General features: G+C 43.9%; 1 long non-coding RNA gene across 1 annotated transcript in view; it reads left to right on the top strand.

The window, feature by feature from the left end:
* Window positions 1–1,609: 1,609 nt before the first annotated feature.
* LOC148221972 (uncharacterized) overlaps window positions 1,610–9,403 on the top strand; it is a 32,983-nt gene continuing 25,189 nt past the window's right edge. Inside the window, exon 1 of the long non-coding RNA XR_015807063.1 lies at window positions 1,610–1,760. This is a non-coding gene — a long non-coding RNA (uncharacterized LOC148221972). The remainder of the gene's footprint in view (window positions 1,761–9,403) is intronic.

Raw genomic sequence — 9,403 nt, 5'->3', positions numbered from 1 at the left:
TGACACAGCCCATGTAGCACATTAGATAGATGTGCCAATCTTATGTATAATTCTATTACATTTCCCTTCATCCCCCAGCTTGTCTTTGCAGAAGCCCTCCTCAGTGAGATCTTACAGCTGCTTCATATGAGAGCTGATGAATACATTCATTGTTCTTACACAACTCCAAGGCATATAGTTCCTTAGTAAATCAGACATTCAATACACGCAGGAAAACACTGTAAAATAGTACAAGACAGAGTAAGGATTGGATTACTATCAATTATTAAATAGAAACCATTGGCTAGTAAGTCTGCTGATGTTCCTCATGTAGATTTTTCCCCACTTCACTGATGTTACACATTCTCTTTATTTCAGCTCACATTCCCTTAGGACTGCAGAGGATTTTGAGCCATCACAATTCAGCTATCACATGCTCCCACGTCATGCAATCCTTCAGATACTAATCAAAAGCCAATTTATGGCTATTTCAGGTGCTTTGCCTGAATTCTGTGAGCCTTTCCCAGCTCCCAGCAGGTCGTATATTTGGAATCCTCCTCACACTGAAACTAAATTTATCTCAACTTGACTGCAAGTGTTCCACTCCCACTCTAGTGCCAAGCATAGAAGTACCACAGCTGCTATAGTCCAAGACTAGAAGAAAACCAAATTCTTCTAGAAGAAGTAACATCTTTCAATAATCCATCAATACAATGGGAAAGCACTGGGCCAACTGACAGATACATAGGCCAACAAAAGAGTTCTTCTCCTTCCTGCTATCTATTCCTCTTGATTTATAATCAAGAATCACATTCTCTCTTCAGCTCTCACTTCACAAAGCACTAAAAGCTAAGCTGTTTCTCCTGTGAGAGGCTCAGCCTCCTTCTCTCAGGATTAGAAATTCCTTGTTCTTCATAACAAGACCATCACTCACAGCATACCTGTCCCAGACTGGGATGCAAGTCCTCCACTCTATTCTTTCAAACAGTGAACAGCCCAGGGCCCACCAGAGGAATTCTGCCTGGAGGAACCAGAACTTCAAGTATCCTCTGAAATTATTTTTTTTTTTGCTTTATTTGCACAGTCTTTTCACAAAGGAAAACCATGACATACTCACATTAACAATTCTAATATCAGTAACAGATGCGTGTTGTCTGAGCCTGAGTGATGATTTCCATTGCATGATACTTAAAACAGCCTTGAGTGATTTGCTTCTGTTCTGTAATAGTATTCATAATTAGGGATCCACTTCTTGCCTCTCTCATTGTGAAAAACAATGTTTCCCAGCTTTAGCATTGATAGGAAGGAGTGGTGAAGGGCCTGTCACGAAAGTGATTAATGAAACAAGTAGGAATTCTGTTCCTGCACCACTTGTAAAAATGAATATGCAGCTTGCTTCATAGAAAGTTCTCATTCCTGGATGATTCTAACTCATTGCACTTTGTAAAGCCCTGAGGTCAGGTAAGTTTCTTTGCTGCAAGTGAATGAAAAGAACTTGGCATTCCTCCAATCATACTAAAATGAAAAACACTGAGATCTCTCAGAGCAATTTGTTCTAGCAGAGTGCTCAGGCTATGGGACTTGAGCACAGTCCTGCAAGTCAAAGCTCTGCAAACAAAGCCCTGTATTTACAGCAAATCTCCTCCTCTCAGTGTTGGAATTCCAGCTTAGAAGTGCCATAAAAGGACCCAGCTCTGCTGTGAGATGCTCCTGTTTTCTGCTGTGCAGGACAGTGGTGGTCATGGCAACATTCTACCCAGAATCTTGGAGCCCAGGTAGAGGTAAGATGGAGACTGTGCTTGGGATCGGGTTTCTGTTCTTAAAAAATAAGTCCACACCCAAGGGAATGTGAAACAGTGGCCTCAATGGGCTTTGATTTTAGCTCCAGAATTTGCCTGCCCCCAAGTCCAACTAATAGATCTTATTACAAAGCAGCTTGGTCGTTTGCAGTCATTGGAAACCATCGCTGCTCTGCCATTGCTTTGCACAGCACCCAGCATGAGGGGAGAAGAGGCAAGAAGGGTTGGAGAATGTTTGTCGTTGTATTTGTGTTGTGTTTTGTTTACAGGGCAATCACTATGCTCAGCAGGCCAAGTACAGTGTAAAGATCATAAGAACTTGCCATAAATTAAAAATGAACAATTGTTGAAGATCCCATTTTCCTATTCTCTAGGCAGCATGCAGCACAGCAAGGTAACTTTTCAAAGCAACCCTCAAAAGTTCTGACACTTTGTAAAATGCAGAGCCTGACCTGTTCAGCATTTACATAGTTCACTGATCAGTTGGATGCAGCACTAAACAGCAGTGCTTGGATCACAGATATTCTCCACCTTGGACCTCTTTGACCTCCGTGTGCAGTAATGAATTTTCTTCCTGCTTGCCCTGCAGAATGGATCAACCTTAATTATCCCACAAAAGACCAACATTGACCCAAATTTATTAGAAAATTGAGGGACTGTCACAGTAAACTGAAAGTCAGATGTCACATCAAAGTTAGCTCATGGCACCGTGTCCCTGCAGCCAGGGCTGCACTGCAAGGGGACTCTCAGACTGGAACGTGCAGGGAATTGACACCACAGCACTGCCAGCAGTCTGTTCACCTCCTGGCTCTGCTGCAGGGTCCCAGCACCCTCCAATGTCACAGCTGAGGTGTCACTAGAGCTGCTGAGTGCCTTGAAGGGGAAAGACAGCATCCACAAAGCCAGCCTTCCGGGACAACAGGCTGTATCCACAGGCACAGTGCGCTCGACTCATGGGATGGGAGTCTGAGGAGCACTGAGCATGAACTTGGTGTTGGGATACCAGGGCTCAGAAAAGACCTTGAACAAGTCATTCACCTCCTTTGTATCACAAAAGCTGAGATCATCTTCAGTAGCTGCTCCATTCCAGAATCTAATCTTAGATTAATTTAAAGCCAGTGGCTACAAGGCAATAGTGGCTACTATTTCCATGTACAACTTTCACCAGGGTGAAGCCTAGATTGCAAGGCTCAATTAAATATATAGGTAGGATCCAGACAAGAGAAGTTAATTAAAACTCAATAATAAATCACTGTAATTAGAAATAAAATAAATGTGAGAAATAGTAATAATGAGAGGGCTGTTCATGAATACAGAAGAGACAAATCATGCAAATGGGTCTCAGTGCAGAGGTCGTGCATTGTCCTATGAAGTGCATTTCCCAAAGTCCATGTTACAGCCAAAGTGTTTGGAAAAAGCCTCTGTGGCTTTTTGTTCCATTTTTTGATGCCATGCCTGTCCTTGTACATGCCCAGAGCAGTGGCAGCTTATGAACACAATCAGTCTGGGCTGATGCACATACAACCATTCTATTTAAAGTATTGCACTTTCTGAGCTGTTGCTGGGACCGAGAGATGAGCTGGGGGACAGAGGCAGCTGCACAGAAGATCTGTGCACAGCAGAGCTCCTTGCTGGGAAAATCCATGTTGTTTTATGTATGATATGGGACTATGGCTGGAACATCAAGTGTGCACCATAAACACAGCTCACTGACCATGCAAAGTACCACTGCTGCAGCACTGCTCTGCCATGCAGGCAGAGGTGCCTTGATTGAGCAGTGCTTTTTCTGTGAATTGATGAGCAATCATGATGTTCAGTGAGTGAAATAATCTTTGCACAGAGGGTCATTCAAGTGAATGGTGCCAATTTTATCCAACTTACAAAGAACTATTACAAATCCGGTTTCTAAGAGATTTTTTTCCTTCAAGAAACAAACATTCTACGTATTGAAGCAACAGCATTAAAATGCATTGGTGAGTCTGCCTATGAACGAGATCCTGAGCTAGCCTAACCCTCTGCTCCTATTGGACCCAAAGAGATGCTCAGACCACAGCAGGTCACATTTCTAAGGACATCTGAGGACCCAACAAGGTCCCACAAACCAATACAGCCTTAGAGCTAAAGGATGGTGAGGCTTGTGTTTAGGTTTTGCCCCCCTGGTTGAGTCTGATGACTTCAAGAGAAAGACAACACTGCCAGATACCCAGCTTACTATGAGCCAAGCACCCATCCTGTGAAATTATCAACAGTAAATCCCTGGTCCAGGGAACTAGTACAGTAGGACTCAGACATGCTACACAGCCCCCTAAAGGGCCCTTAAACAGCATTTGGAAGACTTATTTCTCATTTAGAAGATTGTTTATACTGTGGCAGTACCCAAAGACTTCAGTTAGGACTAGAGTCCTAAGGTAGTAGATACTGTATAAACACAAAAGAAATTATTCTCCTCTGCGCCTTCTTCCTCAAGCACCTGCAATTTTACTGGAGATGAAGCTTGGAAAATACTGGAAACTGCCCTAATGGGAACTCATAGGCTGCAGCAATGCAGATGTACAGCCCAACAGATCTGAAATGCTGACACCTTTAAAGCAACTGTATAGTGCATGTCAGCAATACCTGCAGCTCAATGAACTATCAGATCTACCCTTTCAGACAAGGAACCACTTTGAGTCAAACTGCAAAATGTTTAAAAGCATTTTTTTTCAAGCTCTTAATTCCATCCTCATTAGTGATTGTTTTGCAATGGAGTAATGGAGCAGGAAAATTATGTATTTAATATACCAAGTAGCCAACTGAAAGTAGGTATTTAAATTCATGTGCTGCTCAGCTCCAATTCTAATAGAATTTGTTTCTTCTTATTTTTGTCAGCTTCTTTGCTGGGGTGTATCAGTGTACCATTCAGGGGGTGATGCCCACTTCCATCAGATAAGAACACTTCATGGTATTATCTGCCTGCTCAGAGGAGCTGGCTAAAATATCTGACTCCCATTGGTCATTCCAGTCTGCAGAAATAATTAATAGTAAAGTCTGATATCTTTGACATAATCCTGTTTGCTTTCAAATTATGTACAAAGCCTTGTTTCACTTCACACCCCGGGAATGCAGCAGCAGGAGAGAGCTCCAAGTCCTTTTTTAGCCAGCAAAAAGCTGCATTCAGCATTTTCTCAAGGCTGTGCTGCCAATGTTTGTCTGTGTAAGCAGACAGAGACTCTGATGCTGCTCTGCCAGGGCACAGAACAGCACCTTGTGAAGCCCCTACAACTCTTCTGAGTGGTGACTTCAGCTGGTGAATGTGGTGGGTGCTTTGCTATATGAAAGGGGACATCAGGAACTGATGCTGCTGTACTTCCCCAAAATGCAGCTTAACACAAAGGTTTGCCGTGACTAAGCAATGCCTGGATTTCACACAACAGGTAATAACACAAATTACACTTTCTATACAGCAAATGGAAAAAAGAGGCAGAAACACAACCCTGGGTGGCTTTCAGGTCATTGAAGGGCATTGGGGTGTGAGAACATTGCTCTGATACCGACAGGACCCACCCCTGCAGCCCCTGATCAATCCCAGCTACATCTGAAGCCTCTCCCCTTGCCTTGCCTGACCCAGAGCAGGGAGTTTCACTGCAGCTCTGTTAGCTAAAAGGCCAATATTTTGGCATTGTAACCATCTGACTGAGGCTCTCATACATAAAAATTTCAGGCACTCAGCTGCCTGGCACCAAAATACAGGCAGCTCAAAAGCACGGCATGGCATGTGCTGCTTCTTTGTGTTCAGCTCTGCTCTTCTCTTGACACAAAGTGCTGCAAGGTTCAAACCTTGTCGCTGCCTTTATTTATATATTTATCTTTTATTGTCATCATGTATTGTCACCATCCTAGTTCCATTATAGCCCACATGCTGAGGCAGCATCCCACTGTTTTACTGCTTGTTCCCAAACTGGGCTGCATCTCTCAAACATGCACTCACATGCACAGAAGTCAACCCTCCATGAGCCTGTGTGACCCTGTGCAAGTTGTTTCAGGACCACACATTCCTCACCACCCCACACTGCTGTGTGTTGCACATGGAAGGCATTTGCATTCAGATAAGTCTTTAAAAGCCCTTTTGCATTTGTTACAAGAGCCATCATCGGAAAGGTGGTGTAAATCAATGTGCTAAGGGTGGGATATATTGATTTCTCTCTGAGGTTTATTTGCAATATGGCTGAGAGACCTAATATTACCAGACAATAAATTGAGCCATCTTCTCACTCAGGGGCAGTCTGGAGAGGGTTATATGGGTGCAAGTGAAGCACAACAAAGCAGGCACAGTGGTACCTGTAGCCAAGGCATGAGAGAAACACCCCCAAAATCCAGATGAGTGCCAGGAGCAGCAGAAGATTAGACCCTGCAGTAGAAGTCCCTCCATGCACAACAGGCTACACACCACAGGAAACAAAATTACTTTTTAAAAGTGTTTTAACTAGGTATTTCGCTTGTTATGTTTGCCTCGTGGCAAGAGCTGCTGGCACAGCCCAGCCAGCCCTGCTCAGGGGCTGCTGAAAGCACAGTGGGGGACAAGGGCACGACAGGGCATCTAACCCTGCCCAAGGGGCTGTCACAGGTCAGGGGTCTTCTCCTGGCCCCCAGGCAGAGGGGACAGCCATGGGATAGTCCCCCAGAGACTGCCCCTCAGCACTGTGCTCTGGGCAGGAAAAGCACCTTTTTAATGTTCCTTACCCCAATTTTCCTTTACTCAGGAGTGTACCAGTGCCTTCTTCTTAAAGGCAGCCGTGGTAATAATAATGAGCCTGACCACAAATGGCATTAGGGGAGTTACCTCAGGTAAAGTCCAGGGGTGACTTATCCATGAGGACACAAAGATATCCTGTGTTCCTCCCTCACATCAATCTCCTCAGCTCCCAGAATGTCTCCTGCCAATTCATGGCCCTTTCCAAGGAAAGGACAAGGGCAAGGACGTGCTAGAAACACCAGCTTGGGCCAGTAACAAGAGTGGGGACAAAACTTTCCCAGTCCCTTAGACTGGGTGGTTCTGTTTCTTGTTCATCCCTGCTTTTTAAAGGGAAAATGGGATTGGGGTGTTTCTTGTTTGCTCAGTCCTGGAGGAAGGATTTGGAAGAGGCACCTCTGAGATGGACATGCCATGTCCTTTCAGTGAGCTACTAAAGCCAAGAAAACCAGCTCCAAGATCAGCACAGGGGACACACTTCAACTGCTCCCACAGGGAGGCAGAAATGCTGGCTGAGATGTACTGGGTTGTGCTAATGTGGGGTTTAGTCTGTTGCTTCAGGAAATTAATTTCTACCGAGTTTTACAGTTCCCCTCTTGCTCTGTGGGCCCTGTGATGGTCATTTGTCACCACTGCTCAGAAGAAAGGCGATTTTCAGGAGGGCAATGAGGCATTTGACAAGCTCTCCAGTTAAGTGTGGAAACATCACACGCTGTCAAATAATAGAGCTGTAAAAGCAGCAACACCTCTCCAAGTTGTATGGTCACATATCTGGCCAGTGATGAAACCTCCTTTTGTTACATTAAAGAAAAAGCTCAGGGAGGATATTCTCCAGAGCAGGGGAAAATATAAATAAGCAGGAGAGGATTAGACACTCGTAGATATCATGCAAATCAATTGGTGTGGACATCAGAAACTCCTTAATAGAATCAAATTTTGCATCCCCACCTCAGCCCAGCCTCCCTGCAATGGTTCAGCCTTGGGTCACAGCCTGGTGATGGCATTGCTTTGCCAGTTTGATAATCCTCCTTTCTATGTACTCCAATTTACATAACTCATAGACAAACCCTGCCAATGGCATTTGCTACAAACTTTCCCAAAGCCTGTACTCAATGAGCTTTTCTTCCCAGGCAGTCCAGGCCTGTGTTGAAATCCTGCAGCATTTCCTCACAGAGCAGTTGAGTCCTGCCTGACATAACCTGCAGGTGTTTATGTAGTGCAAGAAACAGGCTGAAGTGAAAGCAGCACCCTTTTGACCTTGTTCAGTAAAGGGATTGCAAAAATTTATAAATATTCTTTATTTCAGGAGCTGTTAGTGAATAGTGACCAATCTCCTTGAAAGAGGACTCCCTCTCAGCAGAATGGGAGCATGCCCCCCTTGTCCTGGTAACCTCCTAACCCTCTGAAGTCTGCTGCTCTCCCATTTTCCCAGATAAACTCCTCCAACACAAAGAAGATTTAATTCATACCCTGGATAGCACATAGTGGTCAGTGGAAAGATATAACATGGTGTATGTTACAGTAGGAATAAACACCCTGGCTTCAGCAGAGAGTGAAATTTAAAGGAGGTGCAGACTCCTTCAGTCAACACTTCCTTATCACCATTTCTTGTCTTTCTAGATATATCCTCCTCTTCTGGCTCTTCATACAGAAAATACTCTTGCTCAGGTAAAATGAGCCAGTTTTATAGTTATGTGGGAGTAATTATAATATATGTGGGTGTCAACCAAAGGGCAACAGAACTGGTTTAACTGGCACACCTCAGAGTCTGGCAGAAGGTGCAAGTAACACCAGTTTTGGCTTAGTTATGAAGTTACCATTGTCACCTCCATCACAGTTTACTAAGACATCTGTATGTTTTCACTCTTGCTAGCCAGCTCTTTCCAGTTCTGAATGGATAAAATATAGGGCTTATTTCCATGTTGCCTTGTGCAGTTCAAGATCTCATTTTGCCAAGCTCACAAACTACAGCCATTTTCCTTTCTCATTTACCTGTGCTTTCACTTGCATTGCACCAGTAAAGGGCTTAAGTCCAAGGCAAAGTTTGATGTTTGTGATAAACAGGAAGATGCTGGCCTCAGACATCAGAATTACTTTCTTTGGGAACTAAAGAGCATCACAACCCCCCTATCTCCCATCCTAACTACCAGCTGTGTATTCTCCAGGCTGACTTCCTGAACAGCCAAAGCAAATCCCATTTGTAGCACAGCTGAGAAGAGATGCAGAGACACACTGAGTCCCTCATGACAGATGCTAAACAGCACACCTATGGTTATAGGAAGATGCCCTGACAGTGTTTTTGGAGGTTTTGTAAGAGCCTACATAAATAAACAGAAAAATGGAGATTCAGAGTGCTCATAATGATGTGATCACTTTTTTCTCATGTCCCTGTTTCACTTGTCACCAAATGAAATATTTTCTACTCGAAGTTTCTGACATTCTGTCTATAGTTTGGAGTGTAAAAGCCACCTCGAGGCAACCAGTATTTTGGATAGGTTTTGCTGATTCTGGCTGTCTCCAGAAGAGATCTGGTCCAACTCCAAGCTAATGTCTTGTGAACAGGCAGGTTGAAATACGGAAAGAAAAAAAATCCAAAGCCTATAAAAAATAAAAGTAGCTGCTTGGAGGAACTAAGTGGCTGAACCTTCAGATTTAAAGCTAGAGGTCATCTGTGGCCTTAAATGAGTGCAGAAGAGAACATTTCTGAACTCTTGAGGGAGTAATGCATGCGTACATTAAAGCTTTAACTTCCTCACCTGGTTTGTTCCCCAAACACCCACTAGCTCAAAAATGGTCCTGCACCACATGAGTGCATTGTGCATTCAGTTTTTAATCTGGATACTTACAACAACTGAGAACTTGAAACAATGAAAAGCAGGAATAGGACATGTTGGAC

Source organism: Sturnus vulgaris, chromosome 15, assembly GCF_052056855.1.
Source record: "Sturnus vulgaris isolate bStuVul1 chromosome 15, bStuVul1.hap1, whole genome shotgun sequence".
Taxonomy (NCBI): Eukaryota; Metazoa; Chordata; class Aves; order Passeriformes; family Sturnidae; genus Sturnus; species Sturnus vulgaris.
The sequence above is the reverse complement of the archived record's forward strand: the minus strand, read 5'-3'. Positions and strand labels throughout refer to the sequence as shown.